Here is a 25479-nt window from a genome sequence, read left to right as displayed (position 1 = left end):
AGGAACTTAGTTATTTGGTTGCCTATCCTTATTTAGTGGTTGCTCCCCTGCAATGGCAACTTCTCATGTAATTCATGGGCCTCCCAGGGCCCTCTGTAGACACAACCAATCATGCTACAGAACTTGATATTGAAAGAGTGCTATCTGTGACAACATGGATGGATTTTGAGATTATTATGAATTCGGGCAATTGAGTTCCCAAACTCATCCTAGAAAAAGTGCTACATACCCCATTGTTGAATATCACTATGGTCACCTTTGAAGTACTCCCCTTGGGAAGCTATGCACTGATGCCAGCACCTAGTCCGCCCTTCAAAGCAATTTTGGAGCTCTTTTTCTGGAGTGGTCATCAGAGCTGTCATTGTATTACCCTTGATGTCCTAAATGTCATCCAAATGTCTTCCTTTCAATATTTCCTTCTTTCTTTTTGTAAAGAAAGAATTCACTGGGGGCCAGATCAGGTGAGTAGGGAGAGTGTTCCAATACAGTTATTTGTTTACTGGCTAAAAACTCCTTCACAGACAGTGCCGTGTGAGCTGGTGCATTGTTGTGATGCAAGAGCCATGAATTGTTGGCAAAAAGTCTAGGTTGTTTTCAACTAACTTTTTTATGCAGCTTTTTCAGCACTTCCAAACAGTGAACTTGATTAACTGTTTGTCCATTGGTACAAATTCATAATGAATAATCCCTCTGATATCAAAAAAAGGTTAGCAACATCATTGCAACAAGTTCGTGAACTTAATTGTCAGACCTCGTATGCTAAGCGAAATAAGTCAGACAGAAAAAGCTGAGAACCATATGACTTCACTCATATGTATGTGGGTTATAAAACTGAAATCAATAAAGGAACAAGGTAAACAAATAAAGAAACAAAAACTCATAGATACAAACAATAGTTCAGGTGTTACCAAAGGGTAAGGGGGAAGGGGGGATAGTACAAGAGGGTAAACTGACTTTGGATGGTGCACACACAAGGTGATATATCGATGATGTATTACAGAATTGTACACTTGAAACCTATGTAATTTTACTAACAATTGTCACCCCAATAAATTTTAATAAAAAAGGAAAAAAAGAAAGAGATGCCATGAAAAGGGCATGGATTCATGGCAGTGATCCTGGGTTCACATGAAAACTCCACCACTGACCAACCATGTGAGTTTGGAGATATTACTTTGTCTGTCTAAGCTTTAATTTCTTCATGTGTAAAATGGGAATAATAAAATTTACTGCATGGATTATTTTGACCATGACATCAGATAACATACATAAAATGCCAGGCACAGACTTGTTCCCATCACAGACTCTGAAATGACTGTGGCTCCACCATTTAACTATTGTTAGACTTGGCCAGTAGTCAATTCACTTCTCAGGGCTTAATCTGTGAAGATAATAATAAAACACCTACATCATAGGGTTTAGTGAAAAATGTTCCTTATTTGTTTGTCTGTAAAGTGCTTAAAAGAGTGCCTAGCACATAATAAAAATTTGGTCTTATTTATCAATATCCTAAAGGTCTGATGCTCAGGCGCTATGCATAATGGGCGATTCTAAGGTAAAAGTTCTTGCCAATAAATAGGCCAGACATTAGTAACAAAAGAAAAAAATTCCCCTGGGGCAGAGGTTTGGTACAGATATGAGGGAGGAGAAAGTGGCCGTGAAGTTTTGAAGCAAGGTGTGTTACTGTTGGAGAAGATGACAAAAGTAGAGTAGGGGAGGGGGAATCATATATGAGATTGACTTGGGTTGGTGACATTCAGTAGAGGTGCTGGGGGAGAAAAAGGGAAATTTCAGAGAAATTGGGTACTAAAAGAAAGGAAACTTAATAAAATGCTGCTCTCGATCAGGTACTCAGTGAAATTTCAATGTAATCCACAAAGGTTTACAGAAAAATCGCTCTGCACTGAATAACAAGAGTCATGTGCTAGGAGACAGGCATTCCAAACAGTGGCACCCCAAAGGGCTGAGTGTGCTCCAGCAAGGAAAAGTGCATCATTACGGACATGGTGTGTGATGCACGTGATGCTAACGAAAAGCTGACCAGCTTTCACTCACTGTTATTATTGGTCACAGATTTCCTACAGACAATTACCTAGCACCCAGGACAAACTACATTCAGTATCCCTCCCTGGGTCCCCCACTGACATCAGGTGAGATAAACCTGTCTGCAAGGGCATGCAGGTAATAAAAAACTATTTAGGTGAAATAGTCATAAACATTAAAAGGGAGCCATGCCTTGTATTAATTATCAAAACAAATTCCAGTTAGGATAGGTATTTAAATGCACAAAGCAAAATTACTCTAAAATCACAAACCAAAATCAAAAATAGAGGGTACAGGTAAGCTTTTATCTTACCTGAATGTTAGGCAGATCTTTTTAAAACTTAATAGTAGAATTGCCAGATTTAGCAAATAAAAATTAAATGCTATGCAGTTAAATTTGAATTTTAGATAAACAAGGAAAAATGTTTTGGTGTAATAATATCCCAAATATTGCATGGATATACTTAAACTAAAAATTATTCATTGTTTATCTTAAATTCAGATTTAACTGGTGTCTTATATTTTACCTGGCAATCCCAACGATATGGCAAAATCTATGTAACAAACATTTTATTTCATGAATCCTCATTGGGTTCCTACTGTGTGTCCAGCAAGGTTCTAAGCATTGGGTACAGGCAGATTCACCATGAAGCTAATGAAGCTTGAGCTTCTGTGCCCCTCATTTGCATAGGTCCCTCCCAGGACAATTGTAAAATCTATATAAGTAACATGGTAGCAATTGGTTCAGACCACTGTTGCTCGTCACCCTGATTTCCTTTCCAGGACAAAGCCCTCTCATACGGTGGTGGTACAAGAACTGTAGGTAATTTTGCAATTCCTCCAAGGGAAACTTAGTTGGGGATGCATTTGGTTTGTGTTTAGTGGGGTATATTTTGGTGGTGTTCAGTCACTTCCAGGTATAGTTACATTATTATTAGCCATTTGAATGTGGCTATTTCTTTCAGGAATACTCATATAATTCACCGTGTTAGCTCATGATCTGAAAATGTCTGCAGCCTCTCTACAGTGGAAATATGTGTATAGAAGAAGAAAAATAGGGATTTAAACAGACAGGGCCAGAGACTAGCATGAAAAAAACTCTTCGAAATCAGAAAGCTTCTATATGAATGAAACTTGAATGGGTTTCCATAAATTTGATAACAATTCTAAAAATTGATACGACTTTACAAAATATGTATATGACATATATACTTGATACATATATACCAAATTTCACAAAGACAATAAAAAGTTTCTGACCAATGGGGTCATGAGTTTAGAAAGCAGAAAGTAAAGACTAAATACTGAACATTAAGAAGAAAACAACCATATGAATACTTTAGGAAGCTCTTTAAAGAAATATAACCTTCACAAAAGGTCCTTATGTGTACATCTACATTTCACAAAATTGATAGCAAAAGTACCACTTGGCAGAGCATTGACTAATAAAAATACATATACAACTCAGAAAAGATACAAACTCAAATGCCAAAAATTAAAAAAATAATAATAATGAAAGCAAATTTGCACAACTCACCATATAAAAATACCTGAAACACAGTACATGGTTCATTAACATTGTTCTGACCACTGACCACAATGATCAGTATTCATTTATAGATTCTTCATAACAAGGAAATCATCAAATTTATTCATGCTACTAACAGCTAATTTCCACTAGTCATGTGAAATATGCAAGTGGTATCTGCAAGCAAATAAGGCAAATGAAACCAGGTTTTCTAAACTATCAAAAGCATAACACTAATTTTAACTGACCATGCTAAAGATTTTCACTTTGTTTTCTATTTTTTCCCTATTGAAATTATATTACTTTTTTTTTTAATGAATATTGATTAAAGAGCATACAGCAGAAAAGTTGGGGATTAATTTTTTTAATATTTATTTTGTGGTGTTTGCATTTACAAGCTGTTTAAAAGTGTAATTTGGTTGTAATATTTCTTCTCATTCCAAGTAGTTACCAATTTTCATACCCGATTTTATGTTTTTAAGAGACATTCCCAACTTGTATGAGCTCCAAGCCTCACAAAACCTGGATCTAACTCTGGAAACAGTAACAAACAAAATTGATTTAAATTTAAGAAAACAAAAAGAAATTTGTTGCATGAAGCTTAAATTCTAGTATGGGAAACAGCCAATAAACAAGTCCCAAGAGTAAAGCAAATAATATATATATGGTGGTAAGTATTATAGATAAAAATACAGTAAGAAAGAAGAACGGGCCGTGCTGGGGTGGAATAAAGGTTCAATTTTAAATAGAGTAGTCTGGATGAAGCCCTCAGGAGAAAACATTTGAGCAAAGACGTGGAGAAGGTGAGGAGGGAGTGAGCCCTATGGATGTCTGCGAGAAGAGGAAACCATAGGTAGAAAATCCCAGAACTTGGAGTGTGCCTGTCTGAGGAACAGCAAAGAGGCCACTGTGGCAGAAGCAGAGAAGACAAAGAGAGAAGAGAAGCCTTGCAGGGCTAGCTGGTGGGCTATTTTGAGTATTAAGGCTTTTACTGAAAGTGACATGACAGATAATTGGAGGATTTTGACCAAGGGTCTGACGAGCTGACAAGGATTTCAAAGGACTACTCTAGCTGGCAGGTTGGATAGAGGCAATGACAAGAAGACTAGTTAGGAGGCAACTGACTCATTCAAGAGATGTTAATGGTTTGCCAAGGGTGGTGAGAAGTGGTAGGACCTAGGATCTTTTTTTAAGGCAGTGACACTAGATTTGATAAATAAGGAAATACAGTAGTACCTCAGTTTTCGAACGTCTCTGTTGGTGAACATTTCGGTTTACGAATGCAGTAAACCCGGAAGTAAATGATTCGGTTTTCGAACACGCCTCGGAAGTTGAACAGGTCACACGGCTTCCGCTGAGTGCAAGATCCTGAGGCCTAGCTGTCCGCTGTTTTTGAACGTTTCAGAACTCAAACTGTCTTCCAGAATGGATTACGTTTGAAAACCGAGGTAACGCTGTATATAATATGGGAAGAAAACGAGAATGTAGGGTGATAGTGTGGCCATTGATGCAAACAATGGGAAAGATGGAGTTGCCACTCACTATGATCAGAAAAACAACAAGCGAGGCAAGCTTTGAGGAAAGATCAAAAACATTTATTTCAAGATGTCAGTTGGACATCCAACTAAAGAGAGCAAGTAGTTAACTAAGCCAGTTTGGAACTCAGGGGAGAGGTCTAGGTTGAAGATATAAGTCATTGACATAAAAAGCTATGAAACCAGAAGAGCTCTCCAGGAGAGTGACGTAGAGGAATGAAAACAACCCAAGGACTGAGCATGGGTACTCTAAGTCCAAGAGTTTGAGGAGATAATGAGGAATACACAAAGAAAATGGAGAAGAAACCCCTGGTGAAGCCTAGGAAAGACAATGTTTCAAAGAGGAAGGAGACATCAATTTAGTTAGTTAGATGATGCTGAGAATCAATTAAGGTAAGGATTGATTACTGACCTAAGATTTGCAAAACAGAAGCCATCAGTGACCTTCCTAAAGCATTCTTGGTGGAGAGGGTCTGATGGGATTGCTTTCAAAAGAGAATGGGAGAAGAGGCATTGAAGAGAATCAGTATATACAACTCATAGAGTTTTGTTGTAAAGAGACGAGAAAGGGGCTCCGAGTGGATAGAAAAGTGATAAGAAATTTTTTAAAAATAAATCAAACATCAAAATGTTCGTATATTAGTGAGAATGATCCAGTAGGCACGAGAAACTGATGATAAAAGAAAAGGAGAAATTATTCTTTACCAAGTAAGAACTTAGTCACAACTATGTCTCTGTCATTCATTGAGTACTTATTACAAGTGCTATGTCCTTTGTTCACAAAGCAAGTATTTATTTCTCACATCAACTCTAGGAGCTACATACATTATCATCATTTTATAAAGAAGAGACTATTCTCATCTCCTAAGGTTACACAGAGACCAAGCAGCAAAATAAACATTTTAATTCAGGTTTATCTGATTCAAACATGATATGATTTCAATTATTCCTCTGCTTGGTACTCCTAGCAGTAAGACAACACCACATAATAAATATTTCATCAATATTCTGTGAAGGTATGACTCTATGAATAAATAAATGGTAAAAATGTATATACCTACATCATATCTGCATACAGACATACACACATATACGTATACGTACACATACACACAGGACTGCAGAGGACACTGGGCTAAGTGAAAAGCAGAAAGGTTTAGGGATTCTTTACTGGCTTAGAAATTCCTCTCCTATTTCCTGCAGAAGGTGCTGGCAGAAGCACCTGAAAAAGGCAGTGGAAGGCAGGTATTTGCCTCTAAAAAAAAAACAGCATTTTCAATCAGTTAAGATAAGACTCCAGGTAAAGACCTTTAACTAAAGATGGTACTTCTGAAAATCTCAAATAAACAACGGAGATTCTTTGGTTGGGGGCACATTTGCTCCCCCTTTAGACCCATGGGCTAGGCAGTGGTCAGTACAGACTGTGTTGAAAACGGGAAATGTGTTAAGTGATACTTTAGGAACAAACAAAAACAAAAACTCAGCAACAAGAAAAAGCATCTTCTCCAATAATTAGAATCTTATTTTCTTCCTCTGCACCCTATCTTTTCAAATAGTGTAATATCTAAATTCATAGGCATTATATTCAAACAAATAAACAGGGATATAGTATAATTTTCCAGACATTTCCCAGCAGAATATCAGATGGATTTAAGTCTTGGTGAAATCCTGACTTTCGGTTAGCTGTTCATTATATTCTGTAAATACAAATACTTGTAAGCTATCAAGAATGTACATAACTTATAACATTCCAATATGTGTGAAATTCACCCTCAAAATAAACACTAGTTCTTTGTGACGAAACACCGTTGACCTTCTCACGTTTTGCGAGAGGATCATTATTTTTCAGCAGTAGTAATGAATTTTTTCTGGTAATCCACTAACATTTTAGTGCTGTAGAATCCAGAGCATATCCATTTCCATACATTTTTAGATAATATATTTAGCTCCAAGTTGAACAAATTACACAGGCTTGAAGAGTCATTCCATTTTCTTTCCTCATTAAAATTTAGTTTCATTTATGACATCTCTGATATTAGCAATCATATTTTCAATAGAATTTTGAGCAGCATTATTTCAATTTCAGTGCACAAATAAGTGATATAACCAGTCTTTGCTGCATTATAATCTCCTTAGCTTTAATTACTGTTCCTTAGAATATTGTCTCTTCCTACTTTATGGGTTTTAAAATGTATTTCCATTTTCTATTCTAAAACAGCTCCTTCTAGTTGAGAAAGAAAAAGGCAAGTACATATATGCCACGTTCTTTTGAAATCGTACTTGATCATTTCAATGGTCATTGTATCTAACCCATTAGGTATTGGAATATGATATTGTGCAATCATAAAAGAAACAGAACTTTAGAAAACCACAGAGCTTAACATAAATCAGCCAGCAGGATAAATTAGGGATAAAACATTAGGAAGTGTAGGGACTCTGAAATAGAGCTCCCATTTAGTTCAGTTTTAGATATTATAGAAATACTCAGTTCTAGCTGGGGCTCCTTTATATAAAAGAGGTACAAATCACCTATGAAGAACGCATTTTGAGTTATTAAAAGAAGATTCTGATTTTCTAATGATTTTCAGCTTTCTGTGGTTAATATAAAAGCTAAATGAATGTTGTTTTAATTCCAAATATCGAATCAATGTTAGTTGAATATGAGTTTCTCGCTACAAGTAAAAAGGGAAGGGATGATGAGACTGACGTATATACATACACAAAGTATGGAATTAACTAAGAAAGAGTGATCTTAAACCTGAATGTCCTGTAAGAGATGTTGAGTTTTCTCTAGAAGTGTGATGCCTCCTCCAGCTTTGTTCTTCTTTCTCAAGATTGATTTGGATATTCCAGGTCTTTTGTGGTTCCATACGAATTTTAAGATTTTCTTTCTAATTTTGTGAAAGATGTCATTGGAATTGTGATGAGCATTTCATTAAATCTGTAGATAGCGTTGGGCAGTACAGACATTTTAATAATATTAATACAATCCATGAGCACCGAATCTCTTTTCATTTATTTGTGTCTTCAGTTTCTTTCATCAATGTCTCAGTTTTCAGTGTACAGATTTTTCACCTCTTTGGTTAAATTTATTCCTATGCATTTTGTTGTTTTTGATGCCATTGTAAATGGGATTGTATTCTTAATTTCTCTTTCCAATAGTTTGTTGTTAGTGTACAGAAATGCAATTGATTTTTCTATATTGATTTGTGTCCTGCAACTTTACTGAATTCATTTCTTAGTTCTGTTTTTTGGTGACGTTTTCAGGATATTCTATGTACAGTATCATGTCATTTGAAAAGAGACAATTTTACTCCCTCCTTTCTTACTTAGATGCCTTTTGTTTCTTTTTCTTGCCTAATTGCTCTAGACTAGGACTTCCAATACTATATTGAATAAAAGTGGCAAGAAGAGTCATACTTGTCTTATTCCTGATCTTAGAAGAAAAGCTTTCAGCTTTTCACCAGTGAGTATGATGTTACTTGTGGGCTTGTCATACTCGTGTATGGCCTTTACTATGTTGAGATACATGTCTTCTACTCCCAGTTTGTTGAGGGTCCTAACCATGGAAGATGTTGACTTTTTTTTTTTTAATTTATTGGGGTGACAATTGTTAGTAAAATTACATAGATTTCAGGTGTACAATTCTGTATTACATCATCTATAAATCCCATTGTGTGTTCACCACCCAGAGTCAATTCTCCTTCTGTCACCATATATTTGAGCCCCCTTACCCTCGTCTCCCACCCCCCACCCCCCTTACCCTCTGGTAACCACTAAACTATTGTCTGTGTCTATAAGTTTTTGTTTCTCATTTGTTTCTCTTGTTCTTTTGTTGTTTTTGGTTTATATACCACATATCAGTGAAATCATATGGTTCTCTGCTTTTTCTGTCTGACTTATTTCGCTTAGCATCATACTCTCAAGATCCATCCTAGTTGTCACAAATGTTCCAATATCATCTTTTCTTACCGCCGAATAGTATTCCGTGGTGTATATATACCACAACTTCTTTATCCATTCATCTATCGAAGGACATTTTGGTTGTTTCCATGTCTTGGCCACCGTAAACAAAGCTGCAATGAACATTGGAGCACACGTGTCTTTATGTATAAATGTTTTCAGATTTTTTTGGGTAGATACCCAGGAGAGGGATTGCTGGGTCATACGGTAATTCTATTCATAATTTTTTGAGGAACCTCCACACTGCCTTCCATAACGGCTGCACCAGTCTGCATTCCCACCAACAGTGTATGAGGGTTCCTTTTTCTCCACAGCCTCTCCAACACTTGTTACTATTTGTCTTGTTGATGATAGCCATTCTGACTGGGGTGAGGTGATATCTCATTGTGGTTTTTATTTGCATTTCTCTGATGATTAGTGATGTTGCGCATTTTTCATATGTCTATTTGCCATTTGTATGTCTTCTTTGGAGAAATGTCTCTTCAGGTCCTCTGCCCATTTTTCAATTGGGTTGTTTGTTTTTTTTGTTGTTGAGTTGCATGAGTTCCTTGTATATTTTGGATATTAGCCCCTTATCAGAAGACTGTTTGCAAAAATCTTCTCCCATTCAGTTGGTTGCCTCTTTATTTTGTCGATGGCTTCTTTTGCTTTGCAAAAGCTTTCAAGTTTCATATAGTCCCTTTCGTTTATTTTAGTTTTTACTTCCATTGCCTTTGAAGTCAAAGTCATAAAATGCTCTTTAAACCCAAGGTCCATAAGTTTAGTACCTATGTTTTCTTCTATGCAGTTGATTGTTTCAGGTCTTATGCTTAAGTGTTTGATCCATTTTGAATTCATTTTGGTACATGGTGACAGATAGCAGTCCAGTTTCATTCTTTTGCACATGGCTATGCAATTCTCCCAGCACCATTTATTGAAGAGGCTGTCTTTTCTCCATTGTATGTTTTAGCTTCTTTGTCAAAAATTATCTGTCCATATTTATGTGGTTTTATTTCTGGGTTCTCAATTCTATTCCATTGGTCTATGTGTCTGTTTTTCTGCCAATACCATGCTGTTTTGATTATTGTAGCCCTGTAGTACAAGCTAAAGTCGGAAAGTGTGATACCTCCAGTATTGTTCTTTTTCTTAAGATTGCTTTGGCTATTGGGGTCTTTTGTGGTTCCAAACAAATCTGATGATTTTTGTTCTATTTCTTTAAAAATGCCATTGGGATTTTGATGGGGATTGCATTGAATCTGTATATTGCTTTGGGTAATATGTCCATTTTAACTATGTTGATTCTTCCAATCCATGAGCACGGAATGTCTTTCCATTTCTTTGTGTCTTCTTCAATTCCTTTCAAAAATGTCTTATAGTTTTGAGCATATAGGTCCTTCACATCCTTGGTTAAGTTTATTCCTAGGTATTTTTTTTTTGTTGTTGTTGCAATTGAAAAAGGAATTTTTTTTGTGTGTTTTCTTTTCTGAGACTTCATTGTTAATATACAGGAAAGCAGTGGATATTTGTACGTTGATTTTGTAGCCAGCAACTTTACTGTATTCGTTGATTGATTCTAATAGCTTTTTGGTGGAGTCTTTAGGGTTTTCTATATATAGTATCATGTCATCTGCAAAGAGTGACAATTTAACTTCTTCATTCCCAATTTGGATGCCTTTTATTTCTTTCTCTTGTCTGATTGCTCTGGCGAGGACTTCCAACACCATGTTGAAAAGCAGAGGTGATAGGGGACAGCCCTGTCGTGTTCCTGAATGCAGAGCTAAGGGCTTCAGTTTTTCACCATTAATTATGAGATTAGCTGAGGGTTTGTCATATATGGCCTTTATTATGTTAAGGTATTTTCCTTCTATACCTATTTTATTAAGTGTTTTAATCATAAATGGATGTTGTATATTGTCAAATGCTTTTTCTGCATCAATTGATATAATCATATGATTTTTGTCCTTTATTTTGTTTATGTGATGTATCACATTGATGGATTTGTGGATGTTGAACCATCCTTATGCCCCTGGGATGAACCCGACTTGGTCGTGATGAATAATCTTTTTAATGCATCGTTGTATTTGATTTGCTAGAATTTTGTTTAGGGTTTTTGCATCTGTATTCGTCAGAGATATTGGTCTGTAGCTTTCTTTTTTATGTTGTCCCTACCAGGTTTTGGTATCAGGGTAATGTTGGCCTTATAAAATGAGTTAGGGAGTACTGTCTCTTCTTCAATTTTTTGGAAGAGTTTGAGCAGGATTGGTATTAGATCCTCTTTGAAGGTTTGGTAGAATTCACTAGTGAAGCCATCTGGTCCCGGACTTTTGCTTTTGGGAAGGTTTTGGATGACTGATTCAATTTCATTACTGGTGATCGGTCTGTTTAGATTTTCCAGTTCTTCATGGTTCAGCCTTGGAAGGCTATATGTTTCTAAGAACTTGTCCATTTCTTCTAGGTTATTGAATTTGGTGGCATATAGTCCTTCATAGTATTCTTGGATGATCCTTTGTATTTCTGTGGTGTCCGTGATAACATCCCCTTTTGTTGACTTTTGTTGACTTTTGTCAAATGCTTTTTCTGCTTCTATTGAGGTGAACATAGGATTTTTATTCAGCATTTTGTTAATTTGGTATATCACATTTACTAATTTGCATATGTTAAACCACCCTTGCCTCCCTGGAACAAGTCCCACTTGATCGCGGTATATGATCCTGTTAATGTATTGTTGAATTCAGTTTGCTAGTATTTTGTTGAGGATTTTTGTAGTTTGGCTCACCAGGAGCTCCTGCTACTTATTCATCCATGTCTCTAGTTTTCAGAACTTGATTGCTGGGGTTATGCTCTTTATGATTAATTAAATATTACTTCTAGTTCCAAGCTACTTCTCTCATGTGACCCAGATATATCCAAATACATTTTGTTTGTGATGACTCAAAACATCACATTACCTTGACCCCAGAGCTTGTGAACTTGTTCTTAGCCTAGGAAAACCAAGTTTCTCTCCCCAACATGGAATAGTCACTCTATATTTAATACAATTCTCTACTTTCTCATGGGCCATATTCTTTTTCTTTTTTCTTTTTTACAAAATCATCTTTTCTTTCTGAGTATGTAAATTATGCATACTTAAACATTATATGATGACTATTCTTCCTGAATGTCTGTCTGCGAATTTAATTAAGATAGAGTTACTGGGTGGAGCAACAAGAACTTAAAGGCTTTTGAAACCTGATGCCAAATTACTTTCTAGAAATGTATTCATTTATTTTGCGAGAGCAGTGCCTAAGAGTACACCCACATCAACATTGATTATTAAATTTTAAAACATATGTTTTGTAATTTAATGAATAAAAATACCATATCTCTTTTATATTTGCATTCATTTGAATAATCATGTGAGGTTGAACATTTTTGCCTATTTATCTTCACACTTATGTTTCTTATTTTGTAAATTGTTCATGGCTATTTTTAAAAATCAGGATTTAAAATTTGCCCTGATTATTCATAGATCTTTACATTTAAGGTACTTAAAAGTAAGCATAATTTACAAACTACATTTGTAATATAAAATAAAATACAATAAATATATTCAATAAATATAAATAGAATATTACACATTATATATGCAATAAATGTAATACTCAGTTTGTCATTTATTAGATTTTTATGTTGAATTACAATACCCAGATCACCTCGAGTTTCTGGAGAACAATTCTATCAGTATTTTTAAGTGTAATTTCTTCATTGTTTTGAAGGCATACAAAGTCCTTTCCCAGGCAGGGAGTAAATATTCATGCATACTTTCTTCTAGGTTTTTTTCTTTTCCTTTTGGTTTCTTTTTAAAATTGAATTGGGTATAGGTTGTGAGGCAAAGATCTCATTTGACTTCTTCCCCATATTGTCCATTTTACAGAAAATATTATGTAACCTTAGTGCATTGATTCCTCATTAATTTGGTGTTGTAACTTTATCATAAACTTAATATATATATATATATATATATATATATATATATATATATATATATATATATTCCTTATCAGTACTTTGTTATTTTAATTTTTGTAGCTTTTAGTGCACTTTAGTATCTTGAGGGCATATTCACTTGAAAGAAAGGTATATACTTATATATCCCTCTTTACATACATAAAATTTTATCTTTAATTCAATCTCATTAAGTCCCTTGATATCTTTACTTTTCTGTATTTACACATTATCTGTCAAAGCTGAAAGAAAGTGTAATGATCTCAAATAAAATTTCTAAGAGATTTTGTCTTTTACTTGGTAAGATTATCACATTTACATTCATTTAAGGATGGTATGTGCAGTCTTCATTTGTTGCACACCAGATAACTTGAGTTCTTATTAGGTATCAGGCACACTTCTGGTAAATGAGGGCAAATACGACAAACAAGATTCCTGCTTTTGGGAATTTCTATTGCAATCAGGGAAACAACACGGGCACCATACTTTCTTTTTTTTAAATGCTCTTTTATGTTTCCTTTATCTTCTGCTTTTTATACGTGGACATACTCATTTACTTTTATTTTTTCCAGGATTTGGAAGTTGTATATTCTATTACAAGTTTTGAAAGATAACAGAGATAGAATTTCATGTTTTTATTCATTTTATTTAAGACTAGAACTCAGTTTTATTCATTCCCTAAATTTCAGTATTTAATACAATCTGAGAGATTCAACAGTTATATTCATTTAGTCGTTTTTACATTATATCTTTTTCTTTTAATAATAAACTTGAATCTTTTCATCCAATATTGTAACTCGATTGCATAAAGCAATTACAACTTAATTTAAAATAATTATCTGTACAACTATATTTTGAATGGTTTCATATCACCACTGTTTTTTTTGTTTTTGTTTTTGTTTTTATGTTATCCCTTTACAAATCTTTTCTTAATTTTCATCCACCTCTCCCTTAACTGGAATATTCTTTTCTCTCATTTTTTATGACAATTTATTTTTGGAATCCTTGTATACCTGAAAATACTTTTTGTGGTCTTAATATTAATATACAATTTAGCTACATATAAAATTCTTCAGCAATAAAAAACACTATCAGTTGGTACCAAATATTTCAGAGAAAGTTGTGAAACCAAACCATTTGTTTCTTTGTAGATCAACCAATTGTCTCTCTTTAGTAGACATTGTTTTTTAAATTAGGAGTGTCTACTTTGTGAACCAGTATGTCTCTCCTTAGCACATTATTTTTTTCATTTGAAATGACTGTAAAGCATGTCAAAGTGCATATACTATTCTCTGCCATTGGCTTTGAAAAGTCATGTTCAATTAATTTCAAATTTTGTTGTATTTTTAACGGGCCTCGTTTTGTTGTCCTCTCCTGTTTCAAATTTTTAAATGGTCTAACCAGAGACACTGTTTGACAACAAGAGATATGTGTGTCATCTCAGTGTGGGTTTCCCCAAAAGTCCTTAAAAGAATTCAAGGGAAAGTGCTGTATATGACGGGTGAAAGAACCACACTAAATTCTATCCTGTCCAAAGAATACAGGAGTTTCTCCCCCAGCATAAAACAATCATTCTCTATGAACTGTGCCCTGGCTTTGACTATATTAAATTGCCTCAAAGATATGGTTTCCTTGGTCAAATGTTTTCTATTCTCAAATCAAAATCACTCATATGTTGGAGTGTTCACTGTGTGCTAGGCAGTTGAATAGCTTACGTGATTGTTTAATTAATTTTCACAGTAATTCTCATGATGTAATTCTCTATTACTATCTCTATTTTCCAGATGAGGAAATTGAGACTTAGAGATTAAATAAGTTGTAGAACTGCCATTAACTCAACGATCTACTGTTGAGCCCACACTCTTAACCAGAGCTCCAGACTAATTTGCTGGGTGGTGGTGGTATCCACTCCAACCTTCACCCTCGTTTCTGTGACATTCTGAAATGATGGCATTCAGTAACACTTTAGATCTCCTGTATACGTGCCTATGTGGACTCTTGCTGTCTTCCTCCCACACTCCTCTGTCTTTCTCCCTTGTTACTCTCCAGCTTCCAGCATACTGAACCACTGTCAATCTCTTCCTTCCCTGTTGTTTTATGAGAATTGTAAGTTCCAAAATAACCATTGAAAAGAGACACCTCTTTGATACAGAAGTCATATCAAAAGGAAGTGAAATGCAAACAATTGCATGCACATGGCAGAGACTTAGCTAAAGATTAATGAGCCAGTAGACAGACACAGAGAGGCAGCTGTGGTATAGTCCTACTTTGGGAAGGGGTGCGGTATATTCCTCCTTTCTCTCCAGTGAGGCCAGTGCTCCACTGTAGGTGTGGCTTCATACTTTGTCTCTTTTGATTCTGTCTTATCCTATGTCTTCTCAGACTCTGGCAACAGTCAACCTTATATTTGACATTGTGAATTGCCATGTCTTGATCCTATGTCTTCATTTCTTCATAAGCATGTTATTGAGAAGCTGGGAGAGTTTATAACACAGAGGTGAACCGGATACCATTTCAAAAGACCAGCCTCATGCTTTAAGGAATGCCTCTCACCTTTACACATCTCTTTTTCCCTGTGTTTCACTTATACATGAGGCCCAATTCTAAGGTCTCTTTCCGTGTGAGCCTTGAGAGTATTCCTTTTTTATTATTGTCATCCTAGAATTCAAAATACCTATTTATATGTAAAGGCAATTTTTTAAATCACCAACAATTTTTAAATACTTAAATCCAGTTAACTCATTTGGTAATGGAACTAGTTTTATCATCACTTTGAGAGGGGATTATTTTTTAACCTTTTGACTGAATTAATCAGTTGTTTTCTTTCAAGTGGTTAGAGTCTTAACTGAATATAAGCTACCTCAAAAATCTTTGTGGTAAATAAATAAACGAATAATTTAAGGTTATTTTACTTAGTCTTAACTTCTAAACCTACTTGGAAGTAAATCACTGTAATGCCTCAATACTCTATTTGGTGCTTTAGTTAATGAGACATTTAAAACAAAATATTTCAAACATGTCATTTTCAAGTTCTATGGTTTATTTTTTCCATTAAGTTCAAAAAGTCATTGTCAGTTGATTTTCACATATTTTTACATATTCTTAAAGTAAAACCCATGTATTATAAAATAAAATACATGGGCCCATATCTAAACATTTTATAATTCAATATATTTTTATCATACATTTTAAACTTTATTAAGATGGCATTGGTATCTATCAGTGTTTAATTCACACCCAACATCCTTTCTAACTTAAATTAAATCCTTATTGGAGACATTTATTCCAACTGTAACTGTGTTCTCTAATGAACTACCAATTCATTTCCCCCACACAGCATGCTCTAATTTGTGCTTGTGGTGGTTCCTAGAAACATATGGGGACCAACTGTGGTTACGTTTTGGGATCTTCTGTACAAAAACATGGTAATTGCTTTTGTTTTGCTGATTATTCTCAGACAGTCTCCAACCTCTTCAACTTTTTCTTTATCCACAAGGTTTTTAATTGCAAATCCCCTTCTGTTTTATCAGATGAATTTCACATGATGAGCATATTGGATGGACTGGTTAATCTGTCCAGAGGTTCTATGATCTTTAGAAAATATCAACCCCTTGCATATAATTCACAAATTGTTCCCAGATAGCAGACATCATTAGGCGTGCTATTTCCATAGTGGCATAAACACAAAAGCAGAAGAGACATGAAAGGTAAGAGGCCTTTTGCAACATAAAAGAGAAAGCAAGATTGGCATATCCTTTGCTTATGTTTTATTTGGGGGTGGGGTGGGGAGGAAGGATGGGTCGTGGCAACAGATACAATAATACAAGCATCTTCCTGATTGATTAAAGTAGTGAAGTGCATTCTTTGGTTCATAAATAATGCTCTATTACTTTTCTTCAAAGACAAGTAAACCTTGGCAGAGTGACCTTTTCCAGGGCAGGAGTTGTTTCAGTGCCATAAATTATACTGTAAAACGAGTGGAAATGCTACTGAGAAGTGTGTGACAAAATAAGATTAAAGATTACGATACACAAAAGATTGTTGTTTTATTAATGGATTCCTGTCAATAGGATGAAAAATCCTCAGCTTTATCCTGGATGCTGAGATCACGTCAAGCTGAAAATTAGGAGGGCATTTTCTAAAAGGTAACTAAATGTGTCAAAATAACAATGTCCTGATTAGTTTTGTTCTCTTGTATTACACTTGCTATTAAAGCAAATTTAGTCATTGTCCAATAAGCTTGTACATCCACAGTCATTTGCTTGCAATGAGAAGGATGGTGCCGTCGGCTGGCTTTGGTGTTAGGTATGCAGCTGCAGTGAGATTAGAGGGAGACGCTGCTGAACAGAAGCTTGGGCGGGGGTATCCTCCTCAGTGTGCTGTGCAGTGCCAAGAGGAGAAAGCATATGGTCATTCTCAAACCATTCATTTATCTGGTGAACGCTCAATCTGACAGAACCATCTATGTCACTTTGGAGAAAAGAAAAATAATCACAGAGCGACTTAAGCTGTAAGTGGCTCTGCATTTTTTTTACAGTACACTTGTTTCCAATTTTATCAATTAGTAACAACATGAAATTATAGAAACGAAAATAGGACAATTTGAAATACAATGAAGGATTTAAGACTACTTAAATTAAATGAGATCATGAGAGTTCAAGGGCTTTTTGTAAGCGTCCACATCCCTCGCAAATACTGTGTTTTCTTTTAATGTGATTACCACACTTTTGCTGTTGTAATTATCCCTGCCCAGGCTTTCCTTAAAAATCAAACCTATGTGTTTGAAACATTTCTCCATAGATTCTTCAGAATGTGATTGTGCTCTAAAGTAAACAAATAAACCAATCAAAATGTAGAAACAATGGTAGCAAAAGGCATTTTTTTGAAAAAATTACAAAGTATCAGATAAATATTTTGAACCATAAACTTCAGTTGGAAAATTCATCAAAGTGATATGGCCCTTTATGGTGTGGCACTTGCAGACATGCAATCAAGTAAAACAGGAAAAGAGACAAAAATCATCCTGTAGAATTTAATTAAAGTTTTCAAAACTTTCCTTGGAATTTGATCTAGCATGGTTCACTTAAATAATAACCACCCTTGTTAGATAGAGCATATGCTCAGCATGGCATGTTGCTATAAATCACTCCTTGTCACAAAGAAGAATAGATACACTGACTCCGTGCTGCTTTGTTATTCTTTATAACTAGACACAGGGTATCAGTGTTACCTTCATTATTGAAAGAGCAGAAATGTGTGCCTAATCCACACGCACTATTTTAAAGATAGGTGTCAGGAAGCCAAATGACAAAACAATGAGATTAGTGATACAATGAGCATCCATCTACTTCTCAGACAAACATAAAATTCTAGTTAGTGCACATGAAGCGAACATGATGAGTTGGGTAGATATTCTGCACGTGCTTTCATTGTGTAAAGCAGAAAGCCATTTCCTATTCTTGCATAGCAGGTATCCACTCTCTCCAGGACATACTCTGTTTACTTAGTTTATGAACTATTTGAGGAGAGAGCCAACTATTCAAATTTTACATTGGTCTTTGCACAAATCAGAATATAGTAAACCGTACTAGTTTTAAGAATATACCGCAATTTTCCCCCTTTTAGGCAAAAAACGTTAACTGAGTCCTTTTGATGGGGCATTCAGAAGGCCCAGGATGATGTTTTGCTGCACGGGTGCCCTCCAATTTGTCCTGGGATGCACAGCAAGGCTATGCGCTCCCTTAGCCTGCGAGATCTCAGATGAGGCAGAAGTGAACACCATATATGCAGAATCTTCAGGAGCCAATACAGTCTTAGAAAAAATCTACCATCTAAGTGCCAGAACAACAGCAGTGATTCCAAACGTAGACATCAAGTTTTTGGGCATCTCTGAGCTTGGAACCTATAGGCTTGTATTGGATGTCAATTTTTTTTTTTCCCTCTTAACAGCTGGTCAAATGACCTATCTTTTTGTTTTTACCATTTGAAAAAAATGTACTTCTCACATGGTTTCTTTTCCACCAGAATATGGAAAAGCTAGTTATTCATTAGTCATTTAATGAGCACTTGCTGGGTGCCTTCTAGGAAACAGCCAGCCGGCCTCTGAAACCTCATGATTCACAAGACTCACTCCATGACCTAGTCCAGGGGTGTCCAAATTTTTTTCAACGTTTTTCGCCAAGGGCCATATGCAGTAAAATACACAAACAGCTGGCCACTCACTCGAGGTGAAGTACGTATTGCCTCACCTGGTTTATTTAAGTAAACTAAATACATTTTTGGAATTTGCTGTGGGCCAATTAAAAATGGATTGCGGGCCGCAGTTGGCACGTGGGCCGCAGTTTGGACACCCCTGACCTAGTCCTTCCACTTCTGGTACAGAGAAGCTAATCCCTCCTGCAACTCTAAACTTTTTCGTAAGTAGAAAATTCTTTCTGCTTCCAAATTCTCAGCTTTTTGATACCACATTTGGCAAGATAGGAGTTAGGTTCCTCTTGCCACAAAGAGGGTTCTTCTTAAAGTATGGAAACTATGTTTTCAATATGGTTCCAAATAGATGTGCACTCATGAGTATCTTAGGATCTGCAATGGTGAGGCTGAATTCATTTGAGTTTCTTGGAAACTCTGAATGCTTCCGATTTCTCTTGGAAGATTTAACAAGTTACACAGAAACCATTTATATCTGCTTAAACATTTATACACATCTATATGCTTATACTCAGAACTACCTCAATGTTTGTCTTAGGGGAAATCTAATACAGTGCCAGTATAAATATTGAACACATCTAAGCTAAATTCAGATTAGGAATGGCCTCTTAATCATAATGTTCCCCAGTATTCCGGGAACAACTAGGAATACAAAACAGCCAGATTTTTTCACTTCTTGGTAAAGAGTGAATTTCCTCAGACAAAGCAGCTCGAAGCACAGACGCCACGTCTCTTTTCCAAATTAGTGTTTCTGCACTTGTTTCCAATATATACTTCTAAACTAATTTGACTATATGTCAAACAGTTCAGCACTTGTCAATCCTTTGCAGCCAATGTGATAAAACCAAGACCTAACCAGTAAGTAGCAACATAACCCCAACACATGAGTGTCTCAAATACTGGGAGGAGATTCCAGCTTTATATCACAATATTCAAAAAAACAAAACCAAGGTACAGATGAAATTTTTAAAAATCAAATATGTGCTTTAAAATCTTAAATATATAAAAAATACATAGGAGAATAGTTTTATTAGGGATGCGGAAAGTCTTTCTGAGTAAGGCACACAGTTCAGTAGTTGTAGAGAATTATATTGGCATATTTGACCACATTGAAATTTTAAGTTATACAAAGCCAAAATCAGGATGAAGAAAGTTACAATAGAAGCTACAGCTTGTCAGAATACACATTTAATGTACATAACATAAAAATCAATATGCTTTATATAGTAAAAACCCACCTCAAATTAATTAAGCCAGTAACTCAATAGAAAAATGCTTACAGAATATGAACACCCAAGTCACAGAATAAAATAGTAAATGAATATAAAAATAGTGATCAATTCATTGATAAGCAGGAAAATATAAATTAAAGGACACATTTCTATCCATCAAATTCGTAAATAAGTAGAATATTACCTAATAATGACTGGGGTTTAGGAAGAACATTTGGCAAACTCAGTTACAGTTGCTGGGAGGAAATACTGGCTTGAGCCACTGGAGGAGCGGTGAGAATATTCACAAAACCTCACAGTAGGCAGGCCAGGAAACCCATCTCAAAAAAGGTTCAGTGACTAATCCAGTCACGTAAATCTTACAAAGTATAGGCCAGGCTAATACTTGGCCCTCTGACTTCTGTCTTTCCAAACCTCTGAGCTCCTTCTTAGAATTTTCAGACCTCTAAACTCCTACTTAGAATTTAACAAGCAGTTTTAAAATTCATCTTTATTTTCACTAGCTGTTACATATCAGGGATCAGTTTTAGTAATATACTGCCATTTCACATGCTGCTTCCGTTTTCTGAAAAGTTTATTAGCAATCGTGTCATGTTAAACATTAGTTTCTTCATCTGGAAATAAAGGACTCAGACTAAATACTCTTTTTAAGATCCCTTACATCACTAAAATTCTGTTTCTATTATTTAAGAGATATTTTCAAAGGCACTTGGTGTGCCTGTGTGTGTGTGTGTGTGTGTGTGTGTGTATCTGTGTGTCTCTGTGTGTCTCTGTGTCTGTGTGTGTGTCTGTGTGTGTCTGTGTGTGTGTGTCTGTGTCTGTATGTGTCTGTGTGTCTCTGTGTGCCTCTGTGTCTCTGTGTGTGTCTGTGTGTGTGTGTCTCTGTGTGCCTGTGTGTATGTCTGTGTCTGTGTGTGTCTGTGTGTGTGTCAGTGTGAGTCTGTGTGTGTGTCTGTGTCTATGTGTGTGTGTCTGTGTGTGTGTGTCTGTGTGTGTGTCTGTGTGTCTCTGTGTGTCTCTGTGTGTCTCTGTGTGTGTGTGTGTGTGTGTGTGTCTTCCCCTATGCTCTTCCTTGTTAAGCTCAATGGGCATCTCAGTTCCAATTGTGAAAGCAAAATTTAGTGACATCACTTCTAAGAGTTTTCATTATATTTCATTCTGTTTAGTGAAAATGCAGTTTACATTTTATATTCATAAAAATCTTTATCTCTCGGATTTCTTACTGAAATAATTTGTGGGAGCTATTTCATTACTATATAATAAATTTATCATATAATGTTAAATATCCATTTAAAAAAATAAAGAATCTGCTACTTAAAGGAATTACTAATAATGTTTTCCTCTTTACTGTAAGACTCAAATATTCTATAAGAGAAATGGCCTTCATTTGAAAATATTTGCACATTATATTTTAAAATAACTGATGCTAGCTGTTGAAATTTAGAATATTACATTAGAGGGTTCTTGAACCTTTACTTTTTTACTAGATTGTGAATTAGATAATTTTTCTTTCTTTTTAAACTTTGACCCTTTGGAGTTAACAATAAGCAAATCAAAAAAATGTTGATAGGCATGTTGAGTAGAATCAGTCGTCTTTTTCCTGTGCAAAGTCCTCTTATACTCATATTATTGTCGGTTCAAAATGCTGCTGTCCTTGCAGGCATATTCTGTGATTGGTTATGCACGAAACATTATTTTCTTATGCTGTTCATCTGTTTCTGCAACTAATACTAGCTTCCAAATACAAAACTTGACAAGGTAAGTATTATCCATGCTCTCTACACACACACTGCATTGTTCCAAGGACCAGGGGCAGCTTCGCCGAGTTAAATATGTGTTGATTAAGCAGAGTCTCTCTGAAAGGCCACAGAAATGTGATTCAAGCTTTTAGGGTTTGCAAACTTCTGGAATTATTGTAGGTCAAATATGGGGAACCATCTTGGGTTCCAGCATGATAGGGTCAACCTAGTACTTGGAGGACTCATGGAATTTCTTCTGTTTATGTAACTAATTGCATAGCTATGCCTTACTCTCATATATAAATTTCATAATACCAATTAGTGTCCATCTTTAGTTGTTAAGAGTGTATCTGCTAAAGTCTGAACGCAAAATGATTTTCTACCATGTCCCATAATAGCCTTGGTACTGCATGACCTTATTCTAGTTCTCAAACTTCTGCTTGGATTTCCCTTCTTCACTTTGAGAATCTCATCCCCAGGGCCCCCTTTTGTATTTCTGACCCTCTCTGCTTTGAAGTACACACCGGTTCCATATTTGGCTTTCGGTAGCCAAAGGGAAACAAAGACTTGCTCCTTCCTTTTCTTAAAATGGGTCTTAATATTTAATTCTTGACATTTAGGCCGAGAAACATTTTCAGGATTTTATCACTAGATAGGCATTATTGCAAAATACCTACTATGGTTGGCTGAATAATGCCCCCCCACAAAGAGGTCTATATCTAATCCCCAAAATCTGCGAATACATTACCTCACATGGCAAAAGAGAATTCGTACCTGTGATTAAGTTAAGGATCATGAGATCGCAGAGAATCCTGGATCACTCTGTGGACCCGATAAGATCACAAGCGTCTTTATAAGAGGAATGCAGGAGAGTCAGAGTCGCAGAAGGAGATGTGACGTTGGAAACAGAGAGAGATTTGAAGATGTGATGCTGCTGGATATGAAGATGGAGAAAGGGGCCACAAGACAAAGGAATACCAACCGTTTCTAGAAGCCGAAAGGATAGGAAACAGATTCTCCCCTGGAGTCTACAGATGGAACCAGATCTGCCAACACCTTCCCTTTAGTCCAGTAACACTTATTCTGGACTGCTATTCTCTAGGACCATAAGATAATAAATTTGAGTTGTTTTTAACCGCTAAGTTATTGGCAATTTATTACATAAGCCGTAAGAAACTCATATACTTACTAAAAATGTGTCATTAGCTTTCCAGACTGTGAATTTTGCCTCTAACTAGAGTTAAATACTAGCTTTGGCAGTTTTGCATATTTTCTATTTCTAAGAGATATTCCAAGACATTTCCAGACCATGTGATTGTCTCCTTAAAAGGTGCAGGGTATAAACTGAAATGGTTTAATTTGTCTTCAAACACTTCAGTAAGGCATCCTACACGGGTACAAAGGCAGCAGTGGACCTGAAATTGTGAAAATGCTTTTCCTTTTCCACAGAAATGCTCCTGTCATCTTGGTAAATACAATCTGGGTTATAAGGGACTGGCCTACTTTATGCATAGATGTTCAGGGTCCACTGGAAGCCTACATACCATCTGTTTGGGGGAGTGCTATGAAGCACACAACTGCAAAAAGCCGCACTCAGAAACAGAATCCTCGGGTTAATACGCAATACATAAAACAATGGCAAATATGTAGAATACAATAGTATTTGTGGGATCAATCTGTATTTATATCAATACATTAATACTAATAAGGTTTCCAGCTACTTTTTTTTTTATTCTTATTTTTTTCTTCTCCTTTAGAAACTCTTCGTCCCTCAGACATCACTGCTTCCTGATGGTCCCTCCAGCCCGAGATAATGTGGTCACAGTTCCTTATTAGGCGGACATAGTCTACCAGGAACACAGGCAAGTCATCTCTTCTAAGACTACAAAGAAATCACCAATGAACAAAACTATTTATGACTTGTAGTAATTAAAGAAATGCAAATTTCAAACAGCAAGAACTATTTTCCAATGGCACTTCAGAAGTATAACCTCCTTAGGAAAATTGTGGATGATTCAGAGTAAGCTTGGGTTCACCCCAATGAGTTGAAAAAGCTACTTGGAGAGGGAAGGGAGAACATTACAGGCACAAATAGGAAAAGAACAATGGCACAGAGGCACCAGTGAGTATAGTGTGTTCAGGAACTAAAAGGTTAGTACCAGCAGAGCTCAAATGGGGGATGAAAATCATAGGAACTGAGATGAGAGTTATTGCAGAAGTCAGATCCAAAAGGGCTTGGTATGACATGCCACGGAGCTTAGACTTTATCCTGTTGCCCCAGAGAGGGAGAGTTTTCAGAACAGAAATCAAATGGATGTATTTGAAACAAACAGGTTACATTATCAGCAGTGCAGAAAATAGATTGGAGGAAAGGAAACAATGATACACAAGGGTGCTTAGAAAAAGACCATTGCGATAGTCATGAAGAGGAGTGATGGGATTAATATCTGCCCTAGGACTTCATCTGATTCACTTAGAGCTTAAAAGAATGAGATGGAATCAATATAACAGATAGGAGGCAAAATATATGTGATTAGATTATTGATTGCTTGTGAAGATTAAGAGAGATGTAGGAATTGGGGGTGATTCCCAGAATTCCTAGCTGAACAACTGGAAGGATTCTACTATTCACAGTAAGGAGAAGAAGAGGAAATCCTATTTGGAATGGGGTGTTATTTCTGGGCTTGTTGAGAGTACAGTGATTATGGGACAAATAATTACAGACATCCAGAATGCTGCTGGGTATAAAAATCTAGAACTCAGATGAGAAATCTTGACATGAGAAATAGAATATACTTAAGACTCATCAGCAGATGTGCAGGTGGTATTTGAAAGTGTGGAACTAAATGAAATCTCCTAGGAAGAGGACACTGGACCATTTTAAAGAGTAAGTTTGAAATAGCTACTGTGGGGAATTAGAAATGAGGATTTTTTTATTTTTTTTATTTTTATTTTCTTTTTGCAATTACTTAAAAGATTATTACATTGGCAAAGTTTTACTCTTGATCTAATCTGTATGATTCTTGCTGAAATATAAGCTATCTCTTTCAGGTGATGATAAATTTGGTTGATTCAATCTGTTGATTAATTTACTAGGCGGAAACTTATTTAGGCTATTGTGGTGTGCTTTACCTTTTAATTCTATTGAGTTGACTACATATAAATGAAGTTGCACTTCTCTTCTCCAAAATGTTTCCCGATCATTGGGTCTTTATGCCATTGATTCTATTTTTAACTCTAAATTCATGTTCATATCTGGAGCTTCTTTA

This window comes from Rhinolophus sinicus, linkage group LG14, assembly GCF_036562045.2.
Source record: "Rhinolophus sinicus isolate RSC01 linkage group LG14, ASM3656204v1, whole genome shotgun sequence".
NCBI lineage: Eukaryota > Metazoa > Chordata > Mammalia > Chiroptera > Rhinolophidae > Rhinolophus > Rhinolophus sinicus.
This window is presented reverse-complemented; position numbering follows the sequence as displayed.